The 15,259-nt window shown below is 36.3% G+C and overlaps 1 long non-coding RNA gene across 1 annotated transcript; it reads left to right on the top strand.

Annotated features, from left to right (window-relative positions):
* Nucleotides 1-12,571: 12,571 nt before the first annotated feature.
* LOC131322568 (uncharacterized) lies at nt 12,572-14,816 on the top strand. Its single transcript, XR_009198893.1, has 2 exons — nt 12,572-12,913; nt 13,426-14,816. It is a non-coding gene; the product is annotated as an uncharacterized LOC131322568 (long non-coding RNA).
* The last annotated feature ends 443 nt before the right edge of the window (nt 14,817-15,259 follow it).

Below are 15,259 nucleotides of genomic sequence, written 5' to 3'. Positions count from 1 at the left end.
TATGATAATTACTATAAATAATGATTAGTCCTAATTGTATGCAAAAATAAAATAATTTGTTTAATTACTTTAGATTGTTACAAGATTATTTTAGAAGATATTTAATGTAATTAACAAGTACATTGTAGAATAAATTTTTGTCTATTAATTATAGAAGACCCAAAATACCTTTACTAAAATTGTTTGAATAGTTTACTATAATTATAGATATATGGTGATGTTACTAAGTAAGACAATATATTAGATCAAATAAATTAATAGATATGTTAATTAATAAAAATTATAATTAATTTATTTGTTCAACGAACCTTAAGGGCATCAGCCCAATCACAAAATATTATGTGTTTACTTACTTGCACAATATTATTTGATATGTACTTTTTATCTCATTGAAATGTAATATGCTATGAATCGAGCTGTTATTGATTGATTGTATCATGTTGTTCGTGCTAGAATGCACTTAGGTTTATGGGATGGTTTCGAATAGTGAACATATAGACGTGGATAAGTAAAGGATAAAATGGTAAAGTTGATTGAGGATGTAGGGTGCCGGTAAAGGACCCTAGTATGGTAAAGTACTTTTAGTTGAGTTGGGGGACGGTAAAGAACCCCGAGTACAGTAAAGTACTCAAAGTGTGTGGAGGACGGTAAAGGACTCCGGATACAGTATTTGGGATACGGTAAAGGATCCTAAATACGGTACAGTACCCAATGTATGTGTGGAGGACGGTAAAGGACTCCAGGTACAGTATTTGGGATACGGTAAAGGATCCTAAATACGGTACAATACCCAATGTGTGTGTGAAGGACGGTAAAGGACTTCGGATACAGTATTTTGGGAAACGGTAAAGGATCCCTGAATACGGTATAGTACCAGTGTGTAGATTAGGGGTATGGTAAAGTACCCAATGTGTAGAGTTGGGAGACGGTAAAGGATTCTGACAATGAGATAGTGCGACCTCTAATACTGAGTTGTCATGGTGAGCTGTTCCTTTATTATGGTTGTAGGCGAATCATGACTGAGTACATAATTTAGTAGTGTTCGCTTAGAACCCTGGTACAGGACAAATAAATGGAGAGTTATTCCATGGGACGGTCAAAATTGGTGGATGTGGGAGGAAAGGATCTCGTGGAGAGAATCCTTAGATTTCATGTAAGATAATGGATAGTAAAGGAATAGGCGATGTGTTATTATTCTGTACCTCCTGTGAATTGATATATTGTTGATCTACTAATTGTAGAGTAAGGGGTTGGTAGAATTGAGATTATTCTACTGGGTGAATTATCATTCACGGATATGTTTGTATCCTAGTAAATCGTTTACTTCGGCGATCAATTTGCCAGAGGGTGCAGGGTTCAATGGTGGAGCTGTTTGACATATGAGGAATACCAAAAGCGGAGACCGAGTATGTTTGAGATCTGAATCAAGACTAGAGTTGCTCTGAAGATGTTTAAATAAAATGTTAGATTTTTTTTTTGTATATTTTTTTTATGTACATTTTGTAACGACAAATAGGGGCCTAGTAGTTTATAAAATTCAGCGTATTTTAAGGTTAATGCTTCCGAAATTTCTTGAAAAATCGGGGCATTATAGAATGGTATCAGAGCATAGGTTCAACTCTCGGCCTTGGGTAGATTGGGTAGATCACTTTCCAAGAGCGTAAACCTGAGTTACTCGTAGTGGTTATTACTTATTTTAAATCTAAACTATAAGTACTATTTAGTTGTCGTTCAACTTAGACTTCGAGAGCGTACTGTGAGAAAACATAGGTCTTAATTGCTTGACTTTTATGTGATACGTTACCTACTTTACTGAGGTTACTTGTATAGTTAAATATTAGTATGATCCTATATACGTAATCAACGACTTGTACTATAAGTTGGAGAGTATGATGTGAAACAACAACAAAAAACGGTTGGACCATTCGTTAAAATGGACCCTATTATGTTAGCCTCATTGGATTAGTTTTGCATAAATCCACCAAGCGAATACAAGTTTCGTTATATTTTAAAAAAATTTAACATCACATTAGGAATAGATTGACGTTCGTATTTTTATTTTAAAGAGGATAGAATGCAATACCCAGTATCTTCTTTATTTTGAAAAACAAAAAAAAAAATTATTGTTTTAGTTTGAAATTTCTAAACACACAATTTCAAGGACGAAATTATTTTAAGGAGTATAGGTTGTAACGATCCGGATTTTTGACCCAATTTTTTTTAATATAAATTTATACTGTTAAATTCCTAATTCAATAATTAATTAGATTGAATAATTAAAATATATTATTATGTGTACAATTGATATTATTTGCACTATTGAATAAGATATGTATTTAAACTTTAGATATACAGGGAATCAGTGATTCATATTCATTTCTTATCTTTCCTATCTAAATCCTAAGTAGAACTCTATTCAAACTAACTCTCCACTTCTCTCTCTCATTCTATACATAAAAGCGTCCAGATACATTCTCATCATGTACATACATGCGTCCACATACATTAGAATTGAAAACCCTCCCCAAATGTGGCACTTGTCCCCTATCTTTTTATCGTTATCAGTATCACTCTCCTTCCTCATTTCACCACTTTTACACTTATCCTCTCACCTTCTTTCTATCTTATTCTCTCTTATTATACATACCCACATAAATTCAAAAATTGAAAACCAGTATATTATTTCACTCTCAATTCTATTGTTGAGTCTAGAAGAGAGAGAGAGAGAGATAGAGTTAGAGTTGTGGCCATAGGTGTGTGCACACTGTGAGTTTCGTGGGCACACCGCTGCTGCGGGCCCTGTTGGAGTGCCGCCGGACGCTGCCTCGAGATTTCAGAACCACCATGGCGATCTACGGACACCGTACAATACTTATCCGGACTTAGAATCGCGTTTGAGGTAGTTTTCCGAAAACTCGAAACCTTAATCTGCATTTTAATGGAGTTAGGACTTAGATTTAAAGTTTATTGAAGATGATAACCTACTGTTAAATTGTTAATTTATTTTTAGTCCTGTTTATATTAAAATTCAGTCCGATTGTGCTAAAATGATTAGTGTTATACCCTGTGAAAATTTATGATCGTTTAACAAGTGTTTGATTGTGAAATTATTATTGATGATGCATTGTTAATTTGTATTTGAGTGGACGTTTACGTGTTTAATAAATTATTGGGGTAAATAAATATTTATGAAATATTCACAAGAATATTTTACTAGTAAAAATTTATTTAGATTGTAAACAAGAAATATTTTAGATTATATATTAGTTAATCTTTAACTCTAATAAATATTAACTAGAATAGCCTCTCATAATTTTGTAGTTATAAAAATCTCATATTAATATTTAATATATTTAGTAAATACTAAATTTAGCAATAAGTATTTTTTAATAAAAAAATAGTTTGTAAAATCTATAAATAATATGAGAGTTAAAGAAAATGTTTAAATAGTAGAAATGTTTTATAAAATTTCTAAATGAGAGAAATAGACTTAATTTTAAGTGTAGTAATTAATTGTTTGACTGAATATTATTTTGTTACTCGCATGATTAATTTTATGACAGGATTAATTTTATCGCATGGTTATGTGTTATTAGTACTTTTAGTTGAAATATTGAACCGTGTGATATTTTGTTGTGGCTGTAGATTGGACAAATATGTTCCCGGGGTGGTTACGAGTAGTGAATCATGTAGACGATGATAAGTAAATGGAAAATGATAAAGTGTTGAAAGTGTGAGTACTGTGTGGATTGTGAATTGAGTCATGGCGATGGCAAGGGTAACCTATGGGACCTGTGTTGAAATGGGTTACCTGAGGGGCCCGGTGCTGTGACACTAACGTATGATAAGTCATGGAAAGTTTCTCTTCGAGGAAGAGAATGGGTCCCATGAGACGGTTATAGTTAGTGAGACGCTAACGTATGATACGTCATGGGAAGTTTTTCTTCGAGAAAGAGAATGGGTCCCATGAGACGGTTATAGTTAGTGAGACGTTAATGTATGATATGCCATGGGAAGTTTCTCTTTGAGGAAGAGAATGGGTCCCATGAGACGGTTATAGTTAGCGTGGGGTAGTGGATGTCCGACCCTAATGTATGATACGTCATGGGATGACTCGATCCTCCTGTTATGGTCTTAAGTGAGAACATGCTCGGTACATAACTTATGTGAGCTCACCTAGGACCCTGGTGCAGGATAAGCAAGAAGAAGGGTGGACCCATGAGACGATTGTAGTTAGTGGATGTGGGAGGAAAGGATCTTGGCGGAGAGAATCCTTAGATTACATGTAAGATGATGGATAGTAAAGAAAAAGACGATGTGTTATTATTTTGTACCTTCAGTGTATTATGAATTATTATATTGTTGATCTGCATATTGTGGTATTGGGTTTTAGGATTTTTACTTAGTGAATTATCACTCAGGATACATTTGTATCCTGGCAAATCGTTTGCTTCGGCGTTCAATTTGTCAGAGTGTGCAGGATTTCCCAGTGGAGCAGTTGATACAGGTGGGACCCCTGAAAACGGAGTCTGGGCCAACATTGCTTGAAATTTTGTGTCAAAACTAGAGTCGCTCTGGAGTTGCTTTTGTTAAATAAATGTACATAGATTTTTGTATTATTTTGAAATTGTAATTTTTATATAAGGATAAATAAGGGCCTAATAGTTTGTAAAATTCAGTGTATTTTAGGGTTAATGTTTTCGAAATCCCTTGAGAAATTGGGGCGTTACACTTATCCCCTATCCCTCTTATCATTATCAGTATTCCTCTCATTCACTCTCCCTCCTTATTCCACCACTTCCACACGTATCCTCTCAGCTTCTCACTACTTTATTCTCTCTTATTATACATACCCACATAAATTCAAAAAAATTGAACACCAGTATATTATTTCACTCCCAATTCTATTGTTGAGTCTAGAGTAGAGAGAGAGAAAGAGAGAAACGAATTTCGACATAAAATCAATCCGTACATTATATTCAGGTTCCCAATCAATCACTACATCACCAAGCATCCATAAACCACCTTCCAATCATTTTGAGTCAGCCCCGAGTCCCCCGCTGCTGCCAACGTCTTTTTCATTTTACCGAAATCGTTCACAAACTAGTACCCGCTTTTTCGGCCGGATTTAAGGTAGATTAATCGCTCTTCTACTTTCTCTTAAGTATATTATTGTTCTAAATGGTAGTTTTTATACTCGAAATCGAAAAGGAACGGAATCGGTTCGTTCGAAACCGAAACTCAGTTTTGCCGCAAGCCACTGTTCTTGAACTTTATGATATTGAATCATTTATATAAAAATTACACTTAACCCCTTGGGTTGTTTTGTTATTAATTTCAGCCCAACTAGTTTGTTTTGTCTTTTTCTTGTTTTAATGTCCTATAAGAAATTATAAAAAAAAGGGTTTCTTGATGACATTACTTTTGTATAAGTCCTATTAGTAATATGATAATTACTATAAATAATGATCAATCCTAATTGTATGCAAAAATAAAACAATTTGTTTAATTACTTTAGATGGTTACAAGATTATTTTAAAAGATATTTAATGTAATTAACAAGTACATTGTAGAATAAATTTTTGTCTATTAATTATAGAAGACCCAAAATACCTTTACTAAAATTGTTTGAATAGTTTACTATAATTATAGATATATGGTGATGTTACTAAGTAAGACAATATATTAGATCAAATAAATTAATAGATATGTTAATTAATAAAAATTATAATTAATTTACTTGTTCAACGAACCTTAAGGGTATCAGCCCAATCACAAAATATTATGTGTTTACTTACTCGCACAATATTATTTGATATGTAATTTTTATCTCATTGAAATGTAATATGCTATGAATATAGCTATTATTGATTGATTGTATTGCTTCGTCCCAACCTAACCGTCGAAATAGGTTGAATTACCCCGAGCGTAAGGCTAGGTCATTGTCAGCATAATATCCGGAAGTCCGGAATCGTTCCCACAGAGATGGTCTTTATAGCTTGCTAGGATTTTTAGATGTAAGGGTTTGCGGCGTTTAGACGACCAACTTTTGGTTTTGCTTTGAAAGGTGATAAACACTTATGAAAACGACTAGAGAAAGAGTTAAACTTAATTTAACAAGCGGCAAGGCATAGAAGTTCATAACGCCCGTAACTTAGGCCAACTAACCATTCTCAACGAAAACACGGTTGAATCGCACGGCATAGGCTATCAACCGGAAGATTTTGCTATGTAACCATTAAAGACGAGAAATTAAGTATGGAGAACAAGCGAGCTCTTTTATTCTTTTGGCAAACACGAAGCGAGACATAGCTCACGGAACCATATGTGCTAACATATGATCACCGGAGGTTAACATCGACAAGTTTTGTTACATAAAAAGCGAACCACGCTCATTTTCCATACCGAACATCAAGTATTTAGTTGAGAAATGTAAGATTAACATAAGTCACATGACGTTAATCACTCCGTAGCCAAGCCTAATCAACTACTCATGCATATTAAGAAGACTAGAAATCATGGAAGGAATGATAAACATTAACCGATAAAAACAGAAATAAACTTGATTTATATGAAGATCCAACTGGTAGCTACAACATTAAAGAACAAGAAAACAAGAAATGATCAATACCTTAAGTGGTTCTTGAAGGAAATAACTTAAGAAAGCTCCAAAAATATTAATGGGGTAAAAACTAAAAGTGTAAAGACCTAGGTAATAAAAGAGGGAGAGAGGTAGTCCTATTTATACACAAAAGGCTTTCTCTCTCCTCAAAAGTCAGGAAAACCCCAAAAAGTAACCCATAAAAAGAAAGTTTTCATAAGTGGAAAGTCTGAAAAAGCAAGAAAAATCTCTTCACGGACAAAAGTTTATCGATAACATTGGGATTGTTATCGATAACATTACTCTAATAGGCACCCACGGCAACAATGTTATCGATAACATTGAACAAAAGTTATCGCTCTCCTTGCTTCTGGACAAATTCTGAACCAAAATGGTGAAACGGTATCGATTACTAGAACAGAGTAATCGATAACTCAGGGTCAAGAGTGCTTGTAGAACAGGCATGGGGCAATGTTATCGATAACTTCACTCTAGTGATCGATAACATTGTGCAGAAATGAAGATCTAGCTTGCTGAACTGGTTGAGCTTCATATAAGACATTGTCGCAAGGTCCAAGGATTTGGCGACACCACTTCTATGGACTCGAGTGGTTGGACACCAATGTACTACCCGAACATCCTTTGGCACGCAGAACCGCCTTAATCGCTCGTTTTACCTGAAAGACTCAGCAAAACACCTTACGTGCAAAATTTGACTTAGCGATCCAATGAGCATAGAAACGTTGCAATTTGAAGGATTTGAGCACCCAAGATCTTACAATCTTGTGTGCGTATCATGTATCATGTTGTTCGTGCTAGACTGCACTTAGGTTTATGGGATGGTTTCGAATAGTAAACATATAGACGTGGATAAATAAAGGATAAAATGGTAAAGTTGATTGAGGATGTAGGGTGCCGGTAAAGGACCCTAGTACGGTAAAGTACTTTTAGTTGAGTTGGGGGACGGTAAAGAACCCCGAGTACAATAAAGTACTCAGAGTGTGTGGAGGACGGTAAAGGACTCCGGATACAGTATTTGGGATACGGTAAAGGATCCTAAATACGGTACAGTACCCAATGTGTGTGTGGAGGACGGTAAAGGACTCCGGGTACAGTATTTGGGATACGGTAAAGGATCTTAAATACGGTACAGTACCCAATGTGTGTGTGGAGGACGGTAAAGGACTCCGGGTACAATATTTGGGATACGGTAAAGGATCCTAAATACGGTACAGTACCCAATGTGTGTGTGGAGAACTGTAAAGTACTCCGGGTATAGTATTTTGGAAAACGGTAAAGGATCCCTGAATACGGTATAGTACCAGAGTGTAGATTAGGGGTATGGTACAGTACCCAGTGTATAGAGTTGAGAGACGATAAAGAATTCTGACAATGAGATAGTGCGACCTCTAATACTGAGTTGTCATGGTGAGCTGTTCCTTTATTATGGTTGTAGGCGAATCCTGGCTGAGTACATAATTTAGTAGTGTTCGCTTAGAACCGTAGTACAGGACAAATAAAGGGAGAGTTATTCTATAGGACGGTCAAAGTTGGTGGATGTGGGAGGAAAGGATCTCGTGGAGAGAATCCTTAGATTTCATGTAAGATAATGGATAGTAAAGGAATAGGCGATGTGTTATTATTCTGTACCTCCTATGAATTGATATATTGTTGATCTGCTAAATGTAGAGTAAATGGTTGGTAGGATTGAGATTATTCTATTGGGTGAATTATCACTCACGGATACGTTTGTATCATGGTAAATCGTTTGCTTTGGCGATCAATTTGCCAGAGGGTGCAGGGTTCAATGGTTGAGTTGTTTGACACATAAGGAATACCAAAAGTGGAGACCGAGTATGCTTGAAATCTAAATCCAGACTAGAGTTGCTCTGAAGATGTTTAAATAAAATGTTAGATTTTTTTTTGTATATTTTTTTTATTTACATTTTGTATAACGACAAATAGGGGCCTAGTAGTTTATAAAATTCAGTGTATTTTAGGGTTAATGCTTCCGAAATTCCTTGGAAAATCGGGGCGTTACACTCTCCTCCATAAGTGATGCAAGGAAGCATGTTGAAAAAGAAGAATGCGCAATAAGAACAATCACGAATAAGCTAGTATGAACTCGAGGTACTCCCTCTATGAATACACAATAATGAGAAAACTTCTCAAATTTTCATTAATTCAATCATAAACAACTCCCTTGCCCTAATGGCTACAATCTTCTTAGATTATATAGTAGTAGCCAGCCTTGAATTAAAAAGGAATAAAAATATTATGAAGCAACCCTAATTTTTGTAAAACAAGAACACATCTAATAGGAAACTGACTCAACGTAAATTAAAAAACTAAATAATTCTATGCTAAGATTCCTAACAAAATACTAAAACTAAAGCTGTAAAATAAGATACTAATAAATTACTATTTTTTTCGAAAATCTAATCTGCATTATTAACCTCCTCGGCTTGAAGAAACCCGCCCTCGAGTTTATATAATTGAATTCGTCGTAATTTGTCCACATCAATCTTATACTTCAAATTGATTTTCTCAAACTTGAATTTTCACAAGTGGTCTTCAAACGCATAAGAATCAATAAAAGTAAATCCAATAAAATTGCCATGGACCATGTCTTCACTTTGTTCCTCGAAGAGGCCAAATATTTGAACACCTAACCATGTGAATATTGGGTTACATTTAGATGAAACTTTAATGGCAGAGGTAGATTTTGATTGCAACGGCGCCAAGATTGTACTAGCATCCAATACGAAATGCAGATGATCATCTTTATGCAAAATGATCACAAACTTCACATCATGGAATAATTCCTCATCAAAAATAGGCGGCTTACTCCAATTTACAACTAGATCTGGAATAATATTTGATGTGAATAGCCACTTAATGGTAGTTTCATCCATCATTGTCCTCCCCCACGATTGATGGTTACCAGGCAAAGGTTTGGTGATAGAAACATCATTTGACATCTCCTGCTCTTTCAGAAACTGATGTTGAACCGGACGATGGCGAGGTGAGTTTCTACCAACAAACAAGGCAGCAATTTGATCGGTCAGAGCTCCAAATGTCTCCTCCATCCGCTGCTCAAGTTGTTGAAACCTCTCCTCCATTCGTGCTTCTCGTGTAGCTTTACTTCGTTCATAGGCAACAACATAACGACCATCACGAACTCCTTGTCGCACCATGATCCGGAATTAAGCGCAGGCTCTGATATCAACTGTTGCAGGGAGGCGTGTTGAAAAAGAAGAACGCGCAACGAGGACAATCATGAATAAGAATGAACTAGAGGTACTCCCTCTATGAACACACAATAATGAGAAAACTTCTCAAATTTTCATTAATTCAATCATAAACAACTCCCTTACCCTAATGGCTACAATCTTCTTATATAATAGTAGCCACCCTAGAATTAAAAAGGAATAAAAATATTAGGAAGCAACCCTAATTTTTGTAAAACAAGAAAACATAAAATAGGAAATTGTCTCAACCTAAATTAGGAGACTAAATAATTGTATGTTAACAATCCTAAATTATAAGATTCCTAACAAAATACTACTAAAACTAAAGCCATAAAATAAAATACTAATAAATTAGCCATAAAATAAAATACTAATAAATTATTTTTTTCTAAAATCTAATATGTATCAATAACATAGCTAAACACGTGTAAATATTTTAACATTAGGTAGATGGTGTGACTTGAACACATGATCTATTGTCTATTTTGATACCATATTTGATTATTAGCCACCAACTCATCTAAAAACTTAGCTGTAAGAGAGAGGGGCACAACTTTATTATTTATATCTTCAACAACGTGAACAACTAGCTGATCAAAAAGAAAAACAACAACGGGAATGAATTGATCCTTGGCTTTTACGCAAATTCTAGCTATTTCAACTCAGGTTGAATATTTTCCGATTCGGTTCAGCCCGACCTAGTTGTTGGATCCTGACACTTGGGCTTACACGCAATAAATCAGGGGAAAATGACGGCCCATGACGTGTTTCAATAATTAATACCTACTAAGGACATTTTCAGCATTAACAAATGTTTTCAGCATATCCTTAGTGGATATTAATTATCAAAACACATCATTGGCCGTCATTTTTCCATAAATCAACATGATAGTCTGGCCCAACACGTACCAATCAGCCCAAATGCTCAGCCACTTGGGCTGCTAACCCGTAGAGCCTTGACAAGCTACTAGTTCAGTCCACAAAGCTGCACAATATCGAAGATTTCAAGGTTGGGACATCACATCTCTATTTTCCTGCCCATTAAAACCATTTTGTATGTCAACCAATCACGCAAATTTGATATGCTATGTGTGAGACCCGCATATGCATTTCATGCATTATCTTTAATTTTTGGTGGTGAATAAAAAAAAGAAGAAAAATAATTCAAATGTTTGAGATTCTTATAGTTGGGGTTGAAGTATAATTGATGGAGACCGGAACTTTTGATGAAAGAAGAGGGGAGAACAATGCAATTTTCGTAATTAGAAATGATAAGCATATCTGCAAGAAAATGTGGCTTTACCAGCACTTAACAAATGCCAGAAAAAGTGGTCAAAAAATGCCGGTAATAATTTTACCGACATTAGTACCACCTTTACCAGTATTTTTAGAAATGCCGTCTAGAAAAGTGTCGGGATTAATGCCCAAAAAACGTCGGTAAAGATGGAACAAATGCCAGTAAAGGTATGATGTTTTTAGCGGCATATTTACAAATGCCGGTAATAGTGCCACATAAGGTAGAAAAAAATACCATGTGTCGTCCATGTAATTGAGTTGTACAAGGATAGGTGGTTCTGGTGCACTTAAACCTGAATAGTTAGTTATTAGTTTGCTAGGTACGAACCTCAGCCGTAACAGTTTCAATACATTGCTAAAGCCCTTTGTAGGAAGCACCCTCTGCACTTGACATAGTTATTACCATTCTATCACAAGCCTCAGGAAAATAACCACACTACTTGCGCAGCGTTGGACTGCCGCCATGAAAGATCTTAAACTACTTTCAGCAGCAGCTAATTGACGATTAATCATAACTTGGTCAAATTCTTTTGTCCTTCCATTCATCTAGCTAAAGCCTATTTTGATTAGTCTAGGCTATTTAGAATAGAGTGCACAAAAAAAAGGTTGATTGTAAGGAATTACAGTAGAAGCAGCAGATTACTTGAGCAAAAATACGAAGCATTAGTAATAATAAGATCACAAGATAGTAGTTTATTTTCTCAGACGAAGAAATAACGAAACGATGTTTTGAACCAGTATGCTAGCAAAGCTAATACTAATCTATGTATCTCATGCATGGGGAAAGCAACAGCATCAGGTATTTTCCTCTGCCTACTTAATTCATATTCACGCAGTTTCTTAACATCGATTTCATCATCGCCATCATCATCATCACTTCATTTGTGCTCTTTGTCGTCATCAGATAGGAGTACTGGACCATGCACTGCTTCCTCTTCCTCTTCCATGCGCTTTAGTCCAAACTCAAATGTACAGACGGCAACAAATATAATCTGTCCCCCTTTAGGAAAAAATGAGCTCAATAACACATACAAATCAACTGCCTACAGAGCAAAACTATTTTCTCGAGGTAAAAAGCACTGGCAACCCCTCGAGGGGGCTCTGCCTTCTCTCTAGAACTGCTAGAGAGAGAAAGTGGATTTCCCTAATTAAATCCTCCATAGGAGCAGATCCACAAACTCACAAATTCACAGATAAATTCACAAATTCACAAAATCTTCATGATTTCTTGACAGTCTATTCCTTCGGAGGATTCGGAGAAATCAAGGAGCTCATCAGAATCAAATGGTGCTGCTATTCCTGCTAATCAGAGTGGGTTTTCACGGGTCTTTTCCGGTGTCGATCGGAGAATCCATATAGAGTCGGTAAATCTCAGAGAGGGTCAATCCAGGGTGCTACCCTTAAATCTGATTTGGAGGTAATTTCAAAGTTCTGATCGGTCAATTTCTGTCATGGGTTGCGTGGTCTTGAGAGCCATGGCGTCCGGTGGTGTGGTTCTGAACAGTTGGGAGCCGATCAACACCTGGGCTCTCGGGTAACGCAGCTACGAGTTTTAACGAAATCTGGTGTAGAATCAACCGGCGATTTGTGCATTCTACAGTGGTAATCTCATGCAGAACAATGGTGGCAGATTTCCCCGTTTTGACGTCGTCATAAAAGGTAAAAGGCTTTGGATTTATCTCTACAACAGGGCTATTGTTCTTGTTTTTAGAGTTGTTTGAAGTTTTAACGCCGGATGAGAATTAAGATGGGTGTCTGCCATGGAGTATTGGGGGTTAGAGCATTTTCAATCCAATACTCTATAGAGTATCAAAATATTTTATTTTATTCATAAAGCGATTTTAGAGAAAATTACTATTTCTATTTACTCCAACCACAGATTTTCTATTTATTCATAAAGTGATTTTAGAGGAGATCCTACATATTTTTTCTCACATCCTCTAAATATAGAGGATCAAAATCTCATCCTCTCAAATAGAAAAGGCTTGAGAGGATGGATTAAAGAAATTCCATACTATCAAATGAAAGAATGGAACATGAGTAGGAGATGCTCTTAGGCCCCGTTCCAGAACGGGTTTTAAGTCCTTATTTTTTAAGAAGGCAATTTCAAGCTCAAAAATTATAGGCTTATTAAAATCTAAAAATATGCAATATGGATCTTGTTTGATAGATCTCATTGAGATCTTTAATACGATGCAAAAAAAATTGAAAAATTATTTTTCATTTACATTATTTTTGAGTTTGAAAATGTGAAATAAGTACTTATTTTTTAAGAAGGTGTTCTGGAACGGGGCCTTAGTATCCTGGTTTGGGGTTATAGAAAACCGTGGGCTCTTTTGTGTTGTGCAGGAAGACCACGTGCTTCCATTCTCCCAAGGGCAATGCTTGCCACTAGTGGTCCAGGTGCCACTTGGAATTAGTTACCTCAATTAGGACATGTTGTTAAAACACATGTTTTTATTCAAGCTGTAGAGATTATGGCATGTTTATGCCAAGTTTAGTTACTGGGCACTTTGCCCAATTTGGGGCTCATATGCTGTGCATCTTGTTGTGGAGCTCCGTTAAATTCCATGTTTAGTTTAGTTACTGAACTCATCAAGCTCTTTGTTGAGCTTCTATAAATCCCTAGTTCCTTTGTTTTATTAGCCCGGTGGTCATGCGTAGTATGGTTGTGACCGGGGCTATCATTGATTAGATTGGGGTTTCGCGCTGATTGAAAGGGGTAGCTTCGCGGCTGCCATTGACTAGATCGATGGTTGGGCTCTGATTGAAAATGGTAGCTTCTGAGGCTGTCATTGATTAGATTGGTAGTCGTGTACTGATTGAAAGGGGTAGCTTCGTTGGTTGTCATTGATTAGATTGGTGGTTATGCACTGATTGAAAGGGGTAGCTTGGTTCACCTGCGGTTTGAGTGGCCATTTTTTGTGGCTCCTCTTTCTGTCTCTCTTTTAGATTTTAGCGAGCCTAGGGGATTAGGTTGAGGGACTGGCAGTCTGGATGGAATGGGCGTGGTGTGCAGCGTAGCCTTGTCGGATGTCGACATCTCCAATTTGAGCCTCTTCTTGGTTCCTAGTCACTCTATAGTAGTTGTTCTTTTAGAAGTAGGTATTATGCTTGTTCTCTGGGTTGGTTGGAGTATTAGTAGCTTGGTTTGTTTATCCCATCTCTGGAGTCTATGGTGATTGTTAGTGGGCTGAGAGCGGGTTGTTTTCTGGCGAGCCTTAGGCTTGGATGAGGGAGTTATAGGCCGGATGGAATGGACGTGGTGTGTAGGGTGGGGCCCCTATCGGATGCAGGCATCTCTGGTTCGAGCCCTCTCTTGGTGCCATGTTCCTCTGTAGTAGCTGTTCTGCTTCTCTTGATGCCGTATTGCTTTGTTGCTGCTAGTCCTCAGTGTTGGTTATCATTTTGTCATCTCTGGCCGTTTCTATTTATTTGATTTCCTAACCTGACGGGATGTGCCAGGTAGTAATAGTTCAATTTCAATTTCATGTTATTACTAATAGTATCACTTCTTATCATAACCCCTTAGATAGTGCAACGGGAATATGATCTCATCACACATGGCACTTTTGTTATGTTATTTACTCTATCCTACTCTCTATGCGGGTTGTGCATGGGTTATCGCACTTTTTTCAATCTTCTTTTTTTTTCCTTTCTTTTCCTCCTGGAGTATGCTTCTTGTAAGCTGTACATTCGGTTAACCTCTTTTAATTTCAAGCTAATTTACCCAAAAAAAAAAACTATTTTCTCAGCAGAGGACACCAATAAATTACTGACTACACAAGTTTCAAATTATTTTCTCCTCAAACTATAGCTAGTTTAGTTGCCGAAGAAAATAACAATTAGAAACTTAAGCACATAGTAAGCTAACTAATTAAGTGATGCTAAAATACTGTTAAAAAACTACAGCATGTCGAGAAACAACACATAAATGAAGAAAAAAAAAATACAAAACCTGATTTTCTAATATGGGAAGCTTTAACACAAGTGAAACCAACATAAAGAAATGTTGTTCCTTGTATAACAGGCTCCAATGAAGTGTGGCAATAAATTGATGGAAAAGATGAGGCTTAGATCTGTATTGTGATAGTAAACAAAGGTTTTTCCA

Source organism: Rhododendron vialii, chromosome 4a, assembly GCF_030253575.1.
Source record: "Rhododendron vialii isolate Sample 1 chromosome 4a, ASM3025357v1".
NCBI lineage: Eukaryota > Viridiplantae > Streptophyta > Magnoliopsida > Ericales > Ericaceae > Rhododendron > Rhododendron vialii.
This window is presented reverse-complemented; position numbering and strand designations above follow the sequence as displayed.